Source organism: Sapajus apella, unplaced genomic scaffold, assembly GCF_009761245.1.
Source record: "Sapajus apella isolate SASKATOON/1434 unplaced genomic scaffold, GSC_monkey_1.0 scaffold100, whole genome shotgun sequence".
NCBI lineage: Eukaryota > Metazoa > Chordata > Mammalia > Primates > Cebidae > Sapajus > Sapajus apella.
In genome coordinates this window covers 3,268,246-3,280,483 of record NW_022437040.1, presented here as the reverse complement: position 1 = coordinate 3,280,483, position 12,238 = coordinate 3,268,246, and positions in this window count along the sequence as shown.

Genomic DNA, 12,238 nt, shown 5'->3' with positions numbered 1-12,238 from the left:
CAGGCAGCTGTGGGAGACACCACAACAGGCAAAGAGAGACAAATTGCTATATTCCGGTTGTGGTTTTGATATATCAATTTACAAGTTTAACATACACATTTGTGAAAGAATGATTTTGCCTTTCTTAAATCACTTTTAACTGCCTGCACTCGAAGTTTCTGAACCTGTAACTTGAATCGTCAGCTTGCCTTGCTGACGTTTTGTTTTAAAGCCCAATTTCAGCCAGGAAAAAATACTGCTAGGGACAGAGCTTGGAAATTAATCTTTCCTAAAGTTATTCAAATAATATAATATATGTCAGTTAATCAGAAAATTCCATTTGCAGAAATGTGAATAATGTCCTATATAAAGGCTTTTTCTTTAATGGGATATTTTTCATGTCTTTTTTTTTTCTAGATTCGCCCTGTTGTGATAACTCTACCAATGTATTTAATATCTATTATTTCACCATGCTTGTCTGATGTGATAAGTATGAAAATAAAAATAATTACCGTAATAACCTATGATACTTTACAAACATTTGCATAAATGAGGTCTGTTGATAAATAAGTTTTTCATGATTCTTTCAAGCTCTTTATAAATGTTTCTGATTTCTTAGAACTCAGATTTCACTTAAACAATAGATTTTTTTTAAAAACCTTTCAAGAAATGCCTTTAAAAATGTCTTTTGATGTTGATAAATACTTGTGGCTATGCTTGTAATAAAGTTCACATTTCCTGAGTGAGTTTAAGCTATTTTTCTTTCTTGGATTTTAGGAAAAATTACTTAGCATTTGGTTAATAGAAGAAAAACATTTTGTTTTTGAGCTAGATAGTTCAGGTGAAAAAAGTTTTAAGTTTGTAATTGGCTTCAGCCTTTTATGCAACAGATAGAGACATAAGTGAACGTTAAAATGTAGACATTTTCAAGGAAGCTTTGTAAATGGCATGTAGCTTTCTTATCCTCCTAATACCCAAGGCTGTTTCCCACTGGCTGTGTATGAAATTCAAAAACAGGTATCTCAAACTCCAGAGGAAGCTTCTTTGCTTTGGAAATATTTATATTTATTGGGTAAAGGTGATGGATTGGTTTGGATACATCCCCATTCCCAGTTTATTTTTAAAGATTTTTTAGAATTTTCACATAATACGTTCTATTGAGTATTTGTATGAAGGCCGAGGATTAAAATTCAAGTAACGTGTGTCCAAATAGCATTTGACCGGTGCCCTGGCTGTAAGTGTTGAATTTAACAGCACTCTATCAGGCTGTCCCCACAGACCTTGTCAGAAAGGTGTTTATCAATCAATAACATGGAATTCATTTTTTTCTTTCTTGTTTACAGAACCGGATTACCCACCAGGGACAGTTTCTTGTCTTTTACAATACCCAGGAAGTGCCCTTCATCACAGACGCTGAAGTTTGACTGTGGCCTTACGCAGCACATTGTGCTGACATATTTTCTCATGGGAACTGTTGGGCCAGTTCAGGCAAGCATCTGCAATGCTTAAACAGACAGTTTCAGGCTGGAGAATTTAAGAGACAACCAAATAGAGTTTTAATGCCCTGTAAGATAATAATGAAAGACATTTATTGAAAAAAAAAAATTCCAGTTAGTTTGAAAGCCAGGGCCCACACTCTGTATTTTGACAGCAGATGGATGGCTAGCTTGGCGGATCCTGGTTTACTTTCTGACTTGAATTCGTCCCCTAGTCCAGTGAAATCATAAGGCCTCCCTTCAATCTGGTTAATGTTCAGAACCAATGTTTGAGTTTTAGACTAATTAAGGGCCAACCACTGACATTTTTTCTATAATGTGAAGACTGGTGCCAGCAGTAACTCAGTGAGATTTAACATAAAAGCCAGATAAAACAATTAAAGTGGAAGAATATTTGATTAAGTGGATCACTGATTTATAGTGAGGTAAATTGAAATTGAAAGGAGAGTGAACTTTTTATGGCAATCATATATTACGTTCATTATCAGAGACTGGATCCTTTGTGCTTTTGCGATTTAAAAAGAAATAAACCAGGTTAAGGAGAGTCATCCTGGCAGGCGTCATTTGTGTCTTGTCTTGAGTTATCGTTTCTTTTCATTGGAAAGGTTAAATAAATCATATTCAAGAAAACTCATTGCAAAACAGGCAATCAACATTTGAATAGACAAAAAAGTGTAATAATAGGGCCGCGTATGGCAAAATACACAGCGGCACTTTTGTTTTGGTGACAGAGCTTGACATACACTTCAATCAGCATTTATTTGGTATTTGCAGAAATTGTAGCTGTGGCAACATCCCTTAAGGGGTCTTGGGCCTGTTGTCTAGAAGAGCCGTAGATTTGGTATCAGACCTGGGGAGATTGTGCAACAGCCGTGTTGCACATGCCTCCTCTTGTTCTGTGACTGGCTCTGCTGCAGCAGAAGTTAAATTGCTTCTGAAGCTTGCTTTAGCAGGTGCTTGGCTTGCAGCGTGCTCCTGACACCCCATCTACAGCATATCTGGCACTTTCCTTACGTAAACCAAAATGGCTTTTGCAGTGGCTGTGTCGGATTTGCCCTCGAAAGCGAGCATTACAGTCTAGCAGCAAATGGAGAGGGGCAGGGTCAGCACAGGCTAAAGGAAGGGCAGAGACAGGTGATGTGGCGAACTCAAAGTGCCTTTCAAAGAAAAAATTAAAACAGCTAATATTTGTTCCCTCCCTGACTTGGGGGGTATTCTGGAGGAGGACTGGGGAGATACCAGGGAGAAAGGATGGCTGTAGAGGTATAGACTGACTACACAAAACATCTATGGGAGGCTCCATTGCCCCAGGCGAGACTCTTGCACAGAGCTCTGAGGAACAGAGGAAATCAGAAGAGAAAGTGTGGACCGCATTGAGAGAATAGGCAGCTCATGGAATTGTTCAATTATCACCTTGATCCTCTGATGGCACATCTAAATTTCATTCATTAATTTTTACCAAAATGCTATTTTATTGCAGTTGTAAAAACTTTTTTATAACAAGATGCCATTAAATCAACTAATGACTCAAGGAAAGAACTCAGAGCTGAGCTCTGGTCCTGACCTGCCCCTCTGCAGGTGTGTGGCCCTGGGCGAGTCTCTCATCTCTCAGGTCCCTGACTTTCTTACGTGCAGGAGGTGGAGGTGTACCTAGTGACGGCTAAGGACCTTCCAGGCTCTGGTAGGCTATGACTCTGTGATTGTTACTGAAAACAGGAAAAAGAGGGCTTACACTGTCAGCTACAGCCAAGGGTTAGCTTTAGCTTTCCTACCTACATTTCCTATCTACATTCCCAGGACAAGGTTAGTTGAGTAACCATGCTGGATGCTGATACTGATTAGTCGAAGATAGGAATGGTATTTTCCACTTTCAAAGGAAGTAGTTGTTAAAATTCTTGTAACCAAGGCAGAAACAATACACAATGGAGATCTTGTTTTTGTCATTGTCAGAGGAGAGAGCAAGGACGACATGGACTCGTGTTTTGTCACCATCTTTTCGTTGCCAAGGGTCTTTGCCATGGAGTGGAGGGAGACTCGGTGCCATCTGTTCATCCATTCAGGACTCTGTGACATTTCTTTCCATGGGTACCTTCGCTTAGGACACCTGCTTTGAAGTCACTCTAAGCCAAAGCATTGATTCAGAGATGCAAAACCAGAGGGAGTGAGGCAGAAGTAAGGGGCCCTGGGAGAGTGGGGGCCGTGGGGAAAGAGGATTGGTGTAGACAGTGACTGTGTACTGATCACTTCATAATTTGCTCACAAAACTGACTTTTCTGAAACGATTTTGACTTAGTGCTGTTAGGCCATGAACACTTTTAAGCTTATAAGATCCAGTCCTTAGTAACACACACTTAGGTGGCTGAAGTTCCTATAAAGAAATAGGCAATCTGTTTATAAGCAGGTACATGCCTCATTAATTTAATCTACTCCATTAGCACACACAGGTTGCAAATCTCTTTGTGTTTATCCGTGCACTTCACAGTGGTAGAGGCAGAGACTACTTGTCCACACATCCCATGAGGGACTTGTGCCTTGGGCTAGTCATTTCACTTCTTATGGCAGGTGGAACTGGGTGGTACAATTTTGTGATGCCATAGGGGGATGAAATGAAGTGATGAATGGGAGTGGACTTCCTTTCTTCTTATTTTTTTTTTTAGATATAGGGTCTTGCTCTGTCACCCAGGTTGGAGTATAGTGGTGCGATCACACTTCACTGCAGCCTTGAACTCCTGGGCTCAAACGATCCTCCCACCAGTAGCCGAGACCACAGGTATGTCTCACTATGTCTGGCTAATTAAAAAAAAATTATTTTAGAGATGGGGTCTCACCATGTTGCCTAGGCTGGTCTCAAGCTCCTGGCCTCGGGCAATCCTCCTGCCTCAGCCTCCCAAATACAGGAGGGGATACTCTACATTGTAGACTGTGATGTACACATGGCAGAAATATATTTTCAGACAGGCAAATTCTCAAAACTGTTTTCTTCCATGGCGCCACTGGGAGAGGTGCCCTGCCAAGCAAAGTGAGGAAACCAGGAGGGAAGAAGGCCTAGGAGGGAGAAAACAGGGACTGGCCTGAGAGAGAGGTGACAGGATACCCCAGGATGATGGTGAAGGAAAGGCCAGCATGGAGTGGCTAAGAGGAACCCCCACCATGTTGCATCAGGCAGGCTGAGGGCCCCAGGAGGATGGTCCAGGAGAAAATGGAACTTGTGCTTGAGGATTGTGAGATACGTTTTAGGATTCCCTGGGATGGTTTAGGTTTAGAGTGGCGATAGTTCATAGAAAGCAAAGCAATTGAAAAACAATGCAACCATTAACCCCAGGAACAATGAAAACTTAAGCATGACTTGGAAGGCATTGTATGGCTCAGCTTTGGAAATTTTTGTATAAGTTAAGACTAAGACAAACCCTAAATTCTGATTTAACCAAAATTATAATGTGACTTCACTGGAAGGAAAGGGGAGGAAGTGGAGCAGGCTGGAGTGGGAAAAGTTTTTCAGAATACAAAATCAAAACAGATGACTAGAAAAAAAAATCAAGAAATAGCAATTGGCTGGACGTGGTGGCTGATGGCTGCAATCTCAGCACTTGGGGAAGCTGAGGTAGGTGAATCTCTAGTCCAGGAGTTCCAGACTACCCTAGGCAACATAGTGAGACCCCTACCTCTACAGAAACAAAATAAAACAATATATTATTTTAACCATAAAGTTCAATAAGTACTAGAAAAGGCTGCAAAAACAATTGCAATACTCTAAGTGGCTCTGATGAGTGGAATTCAGATATTGAAGAGTTGGGACAAGGACTGCCATTTATTTTTCTAGGTTTCATGGTAATATCTAACTTTTGAAACAATGTGTATATATTACTTTAATAAAACGTACTTTTTGATACCTGTTTGGCGTAAGGAGAGTGCGCTAGGGAAATGACTTGGTTTTGATTGAGTGTTAATATATAGAGATAGCGACACAAGGTTCCAATGCCTTGGAGAGTTCAGAAATTTAAGGGCCACTGCTCTCTGCTTTATTTCGAGATTCATCTCTTGGAGGGGAACACAGGACATCAGTGCCGTATTCAGGATACTTGCCTGGAATTTTACCTCTACCTTTCCTATTTATTTCACACAAAATCTATCTTTACCTGTGAGCATAGGCCTCAGAAAAGGATGTTGGATCTGGGAAACCCACGCATCTCTTCTATCTTCTGTCCCAACAATTTCGTATCTGTATAATTGTGATTCAAGGAACTTTCTTTAAATTAAACTATATCAGGCTAAGGCTGTGTTTGCTTTTGTTTGCAGACCTAGTACAATGTCTGGTACATAATAAGTGCTCAATGTAATATATAGAATGAATAAATGCATTAAGGGCGCACACAAAGCAAAGGACGTCCCTAAAGCTTCTTAAAAGCTTCACGCCTATTCTTCCCTCCACTCTCTCCTTCTTATTCTTTTCTATCTCAGAGCCAGAACAACCTTCGCCAAATCTAATTTGGATCAGGTTACCTCTGTGCTCAAAATTTTCAAAGGTTTCCCTTTGCGTTTACGTAAAGGACACATTTCTTGACATGCCCATTGGCCAAATATGGTCTGCACCAGCCTCTCCAAGTTCCTCTCTTGTTTCTTTCCCCGTTTTCTCTGTGTCCTGTTCTCACAGCACACTCCAGGCCTGGGGTCTTTTTAGTGGTCTTCTCTGTGCTTGACACCATCTTCCTTCCTCATTTAACTCCTACTCATCCTTCAGGTGAGCATCCCATCCTCAGGGGAACTGTCTCCACCTTCCTCAGCCTTCCTTTCAGGTTTCCATAGCAACATCTCCCTCTGCTTCATTGTGTCCTAGTTGCAGTGTTATACTTATTTGTGTGGTAATTTGATTAATATCTGTCTCTTCCAGCAGGGACCATGCCTGAACAACCACCTCCATCCCCTACCCTATTACTCAACGTAAGGTAGTTGCTCAATAAGAAACAGACCAGTGAATGAAAGGGACAATGGACATTCTTAGAGATGGGAACAATTGTCAGTAATAGTGGCGATGGTGGTTTGTGGGGTGATTATGTGTACAGAATACGCAGATGTTTTTAGAGTAAGCTGGTAAGCTGGCAAGCCACTGTTTTTCCTCTCTGAATCCCTGAGTCATTGCCCACTATAAGCAGCTGGGGGTGGATAAAACACACATGCGTACACACACACACACACACACACACACACACACATGCATGCACACATACACACACATGCACGCACACACACCCCTACACATTCCAAAGCTCTGCGACCTGGCACCATTGGTGATGACTCAGCATCCCATCATTTCAAGCATTCTTGTCCATTTCAGTTTTCTGTGAACATTCATGAGTAGAAATTTGCCAGAGCCCCAGGTTGGTGGGAGTTTTAGGTGGGTGGAAAGGAAAGGGAGAGGTGGCCCAGAGTCCCAGTAAACACTTCTGAAGCTTCTTACAGGTTCAAATATTTAAATGCCTATTTCAGGCTCTTGTGGTAATCAGCTGTAAGCGTACAAAGGTGGTCAGTCCTGAAAGTTTGCTGGACTGTTCAATTTCTGGCTGCTCCTTAAAAGCTGCAGGCTAGTTTTGAAATGTGGCTATTGTGGGTGAGATACTGACTCACACGTTTAACATCACAAAAGCCATTCCATGTGAGCAGCTGTGAGAGCAACTGACTTCCTCCTAAGAAGGGACACAGCAATCTATGAAAAATCAAGTGATTGAATGGGCTTGTCTGTAAATATGGACCATTCCTCTGCCTTGCCACTAGGCAGAAATTCTCCACCAGATTTAGAGTAAGCATTGCTTTTAGTACCATTTGCAGTCAAGATGTGTGCTTTGATGTAAACTAGCATGATGTGATTAATATAGAAACTAAGTAATTAATCTGTATTGAAAATATGTGATTATAGTTTTCTCAGTTATATTTAGAAATCCAGAGACTCAGATGGTTAGGAGGTTTGGGTGTAGATGAAAACAGAACAAGAGAATATCATAGCAACTCCCTCCTCCTCTTGCCCCCAGCACAAAACTAACGGTGAGACTTTTATCTAAGATGAATTTTTAACCTTATATTCTTTGTTTGTAATGGCATTCTTCTGTCAATGCAGGGGGCTCCATCTCCATCTCTGCAAAACCAGTTCTGTCAAACTTTTTTTGGTCATTCCTCCACGGTCAAAGAATCGCAGTTCAAGAGATGCTCCCCTCTTGTTAGCAATGGCTTTCTTCTTTTGGGCAAGCTGGAATTACATCATCAATGATCATGATAATCATAAATGTGGCCAAAAATTATTGGATTCTTGTTCTACTTCAGACAGTGAAACAACCTATAAAGTAGAGACTATGATGTCATTTTGCAGATAAGAAAAATGGGACTTAGAAAGATTGTACAACTTGGTAGTAAGTGAAAGTGGGACTCAAATGCCTGAAACTTTTCGATAGCATTCAGCATCATCCAGATCATTGCTACACTGTCTTTTACATTTTTAATTGATATTCCCTGAACATTGAGGGTCAGAATCCTGTTTTAGACTCACAAAGAACCTCTCCTAGTTTGGAACGAGCACCTTGAGGATAGAAAGTGTGTCTAGGCCGGACACAGTGGCTCACGCCTATAATCCTAGCACTTTGGGAGGCTGAGGTGGGCAGATCACTTGAGGTCAGGAGTTTGAGATCAGCCTGGCCAACTTGGCGAAATCCCATCTCTACTAAAAATACAAAAATTAGCCAAGTGTGGCTAATTTTTAAATACAAAAATTAGCCATGTGCCTGTAATCCCAGCTAATCGGGAGTCTGAGGCAGGAGAACCACTTGAGCCTAGGAGGTGGAGGCTGCAGTGAGCCGAGATTGTGCCACTGCACTTCAGCCTGGGTGGCAGAGTGAGACTCTGTCTCAAAGGGAGGGGGGGGAAGGAAGTATGTCTAATTCATTTTTATATCTTCAATCTTAGCTGAGCCTCCAGCATAATGTAGGTGCTTAATAAATATTTAATAAATAAATGAATTAAAAAACCGATAGAAAAGATGAGGTCTGCTAGTCACTGATTCCCGTTTGAAATTGCTATGCCTTCTTTTTATGAAGGAATGCTTCTTGTTTGCTGTAAGTAGAAAGAACATGACAAAATCATCATGAAAAAGCTGAAATTGAGCTTTTCAATTCAATAAACAATGATAGCAGAGAAAATCTTTAAAAAATTAAAGACAAACAAACAGGTACCTCCTAGTACCTGGTGGTTGCCTTGCGAATGAGCTCTCTTGGCCCGAAATGGACATTTCATGCAAGGAGATGGGCTGATTGGCTGATGGACTTCAAATACATTTGCCTTTGGTAATCAGATCCTGCCTTAACTTATTTCCAAATTCTTGACTATTTGTCTGCATCTTTGATTTAGGGACTTAAACATGCCATCAACTTTTAAAAAGGAACCAATAGGACCATGTATTCGATTTTAATGCAGTGAGTAGAGGAGTCTCTGATTCTGTGATTATTTGATTTTAAGCTGAAATTACAGTCAGGGTAGTCGCTGGAATTTTCACTAGGCCATTACTTGGATAACACATTATAAATTAAAATCCATGACCTTTAATATAAAGGAAAAGGGATTGGTTTTAACTTCTTGCTGCTTTAAAAGCAACTTTAAAATTATTAACATAGAAATAATTTCAACAAGATTGTGTCCTGAAGCCTCCTGGGCAGTGTGATGAGCACTTCCCTGCCCCCTTTTGTGTTTCCCATTTTGCCTTGTTTTTCAGCTTCTCATTTTGCCACTGCTACTTTTTTTCTGCTCACTTCTCCCTCTGTCCAGTTCCATAGCTTGGGTTTTGTACTTTCTCAGGCACGCTTTATCCAGCCTAGTAATCAGGGACTCAGGTGCCATCCTAGTCTAATACATATTCTCATTTCATGGACAATAAAGCAGGATCAGAGAGGCTGAGCAACTTGTCCAAAGTCACAGAGCAAGTAAGTGGCAGGGCTAAGGCTAGAACCCAGGTCAGACTCAAGTCCACAATCTTTTCTCTATTCAACCTACTTCACTGGTTACTAAGTCTGCCTCCCATTTTATTACGCATTCGTATTCTCTTCTGATTATTTCAAACTCTTAAAATGAAAAACAAATACAGAGGGGAGAGTTTTATTTGATTTAAATCCTTAGCTTCAATAATTGGGTAAGTAAGAATATGCCACAGTGACACCAAATCATAACTAATTTATTTACATATTACTTATTATTTATATACGTATACATTAGTTATCACTTGTGTGTTTATATTATGTGTACATGAAATTTCCTTGACATTAATGTTGAAATAAACATGCTTTTAAAATTTTAAGAAAATAAGAACCTTCAGCTGGGCGTGGTGGCTCATACCTGTAATCCCAGCACTTTGGGAGGCTGAGGCAGGCAGACCACTTGAGGTCAGGAGTTCAAGACCAGCCTGGCCAGTATGATGAAAACCCTGTCTGTACTAAAAATACAAAAATTAGCTGGGCGTAGTGGTGGGTGCCTGTAATCCCAGCTACTCAGGAGGCTGAGGCAGAAGAATTGCTTGAACCCGAGAGGTAGAGGTTGCAGGGAGCCGAGACCATGCCACTGCTATCCAGCCTGAATGACAGAGTGAGACTCAGTCTCAAAAAAAAAAAAAAAAAAATACTGTGGCAGAGACTATCGTTTTCTATTTCAAAATGTTTTCTTCTTCTTTCCCCAAATCAGAATGCCCAGTTTTAGCTGTGTATGTAACCATCCACGTTTTAATATAGATATTAAACTATATCTATAAAGGCTATATTTTCCAGCCCCCTTTGCAACTTGCTGTAGCTGTATGTCGAACTTCCAGCTAATGATCCCTGACAGGAAGTGCCAGAGACTCTTATGCTTCTTCCTCATTCTTTCTGGTTGAAATGCAGATGTAATGGCCGGTACTTGGCAGCCATATTAGACCATTTGTCAACTGGAGACAGGAAGAGCAGCAAGATAGAGGCTTGGTATGGTGATGATTGGGAAGCCATAGAACCAGCATTGTCAGCCTATTTCCAGACTTATTTTTATGTGAGAGAAAAATAAATTTGTGTCTTTCTAAAACTACTATTTAATAATTAAGTGATCTGTAGCCTAACCAAATATAGCTGATTCAATATTTTGTATGACTTTAGAATTATTGACTTAGAATTAGAAGGTATTGGGGAGCTCGTAAAAGAACTACTTTATAGGTAAGCAAACTGATTTCCCAAAAATGTCAGTACCTAGACTATCAATTTCTGAAAACTCTGAACACATTTTATGATGGTTTTAGTGAATAAGCAGAAGACAAAATGCTTCAAATAAGATGTCGAAAGTATTCTTAATTGCCTTAAATTTATTTCCCAAAGAAAGCATCTGTTAGAGAAGAAAACAATATATGCTGTGGTTTTTGTGCTCTTTTTGGAAGTTTGAATAAGACTGGAAGTGAGTAAAAAGAGGACATTCTTACCTGCTTGTCATGGAATCTACGACTAATATAGTTACGGTAACAAAGCACACAGCTAATATTCTATCTACAAAATGACTAATTAGAGGGATATTAACATTTTAATGTTCCAACAAAATCCCTATCTCAGTTATTTCTAATTTCACATTTTGCTTCTTTAAGCTAGCAGTTCCTTAAACACTGCCAGTGCAGATGAAAACGTAACTGCAAAGGGTGATCGTCACTTGGCTTCTGAGCTGTAGAAATTCTACTCACCAAAATCAAATCTTGAAAATCACATGACACTTTGAGGTCAGGCACTAATTTTGGAATTTGGTGGGGGAGAATTACTTTGGGTGCACCCATGAATTGCCTCAATTGTGTTGCACTGAAGCAATGAAAGTAGAGCTTATGCAATGAGGATGTTAGTATTTCCATAGCCTTGTGCAAGATTAGGGAATCCTGCAGACCCTTTATCTGTAAGGCAAATCCTGGAGCAATGAGCTATCCTGAAAAGATCAAGGGAGCACAGATAATCCTAAGGGTGCTAAGGCTGTGATGTAGATTTTCCTCAAGCACCATGGACCCCATGAAATGCTACTCCACTTCTCAAGAATGTATGGTAGCATTTACTGTCATCGCTGCTTGCTTTCAACGCTAATGTCTAAGCAAAATTACATCTTGCTAGATTGGTGACTTAATTTTCCAAGTCTCTTCTATGAATTATTTAGAAGGCTGTGAACTCTAAGTTGATGTTCTGACCAGACCAATTAAATCTTTCCCCTGAATGACCCACTCCTAGCCTCTTTGCGGAGTTTGTTTGTGGGGGGGTTGGGGGGAGTGTGTGTGAGTGTATGTGTATGTGTGTGGGGGGTGGTGTGGGTGTGTGTATACTCTTGGATGGGACTAAAAGATCTTGAGTAGCCTTAAAAGAATGGAAAGAATTTTGCTAACATCTGAATATTTGCTTGTTATCTTTTAGTATTTCATCTACAATGTCTGAGGTTTTGGAGCCTTATTAGAAAAACATTAACCTTGGAACTGATGTGGAAATTCACTTCCTCCCTTCGACTGATGTGAGTGGTTTTAGTTTAATTGACCTTGAGAATGAAGATAAACCCCCCACTTCCTTTCCTGGCTTATCAAAATGGAAAACAGTATGGTTTTCTGGAAAAATTTCATGCAACGTGGGATGCCTACCTGCAATGTTCAAATCTTTTTTGGATGTCATGCAGGAGGAATGGAGGAGGCTCTTCTGAATGCTTCAGAATCTCTTAATTTTTCAAAGCAGGGAGGAAACTAAATCCGTAAATAACCATCA